The sequence below is a fragment of the Seriola lalandi genome, unplaced genomic scaffold, assembly GCF_002814215.2.
Source record: "Seriola lalandi dorsalis isolate HSWRI2012SDOR001 ecotype SW California unplaced genomic scaffold, Sedor1 jcf7180002054899, whole genome shotgun sequence".
Classification (NCBI taxonomy): Eukaryota; Metazoa; Chordata; class Actinopteri; order Carangiformes; family Carangidae; genus Seriola; species Seriola lalandi.
In genome coordinates this window covers 49,132-50,510 of record NW_019525451.1, presented here as the reverse complement: position 1 = coordinate 50,510, position 1,379 = coordinate 49,132, and the positions used below count along the sequence as shown (strand labels likewise).

The following is a 1,379-nucleotide window of genomic DNA, read 5'->3' as shown; positions in this document are numbered from 1 at the left end:
CTCAGCTGTTGTTACAGCTGCTTTTCATGAATGAAGAGTCCTTCACAGGTAATGGAGAGATTAGTTCCATTAGAGCTCAGCTGAGCAACAAACTAGTCACCTGTCACAGTGTTAAAGCTAAAGATGTGTGACTCAGTGCTGCTGTAAACAGCCTCAGTCTCCACTTTAACTGCTCAACATGTTGAAGTGCAGCTGGAACAAACACTGACTCTGAGAAAACAAACTCTCATCATGAGATTCATGTGAGAAGAAGCTGAACTTTACATTTCATCTGTGGATCCATCTTCTGTTTCATGTCAACTTTTCTCTCCTTCTTTCTACATTTCTGCTCTTTTCTCTGACATCTGTCATTTCACATCCTGCTGGTCCTCACTTGTCCTGTAGTTGCCTCAGTGTGTTCCCACCATCTCCAGTCACCTGATCCCTTCATCCAGCAAGTAGAGGAAATAGTTTGGGTGTTGAAGACGTCAGTTGATGGATTATTAGTCGTCAGGTTTCTCAGCGTGTCAGAGTCGGAGCAGGAAGCTGCTGCAGGTTAAATATTAAAGATAATAAAGTCATATAAAGGTGCAGCAGCTGATGTTTGAGCGGAGCTGCAGGTTCAGACTGGTTCATAAGTGTTTCACTCTGACAGCAGCCTGCACACACAGAGGACTGGTGAAGGACAACAAGCAGAGGATTTCAGCTCATGGTTTTCTTCACAGACCTGGTCCAGACCCCAGAGAGAGTGAAGAATCTGAGTAAGTGGACCTTTGATTGATTTCAGTCTCTGACGTTTGCTCTTCATCACAGACGAGCTGCTGTTTGTTTGTTGGTGTGTTGACGTGGAGAAGAGAAGAAGAAGAATGACTCCACAGCTCTTTCATTCTTTCATTCATACATCGTCTTTCTCTTGTTTCTGAAGGTTTTATTTGCTTTGTAAAGTGTCCTTGGGTGTTTAGAGAGGGGCTTATAAATACAATGTACTATTATTATTATTATTATTATTATTATTATTTTATTATTAAAGTTCATCCAACAACAGACACTTGAGAATCCAGCTCAGTCCACAAGTAGATCTTTCCTGATGAGACACAAGTCAAATCAGACTGAAGATGTGTGTGTGTGTGTGTGTGTGTGTGTGTGTCACACTCTACACTTCACATTAGAACTGATACAGTTTGATCCTTGAAGCTCGTTTGTTTTTTATTGTGACTGTTTTTATTTGAACGTTGAACAGACTCATAATAAAACTCTGAACCAGAGTCCTGATATCAGATCCTGATCTAGATGCTGGACTTTGATCTGATAACAAGTTGTTTTATGAAGGATCATGATTCATGTTTAATTGGGGCAATGACTGTGGTTACCATGGTTACACACAGAGTGATCTGAATGAA

General features: G+C 40.8%; 1 protein-coding gene across 3 annotated transcripts in view; it reads left to right on the top strand.

Annotated features, from left to right (window-relative positions):
* LOC111672399 (CLIP-associating protein 1-B-like) overlaps nucleotides 1-1,379 on the top strand; it is a 27,749-nt gene that overhangs the window by 1,714 nt on the left and 24,656 nt on the right. The window lies entirely within an intron of this gene.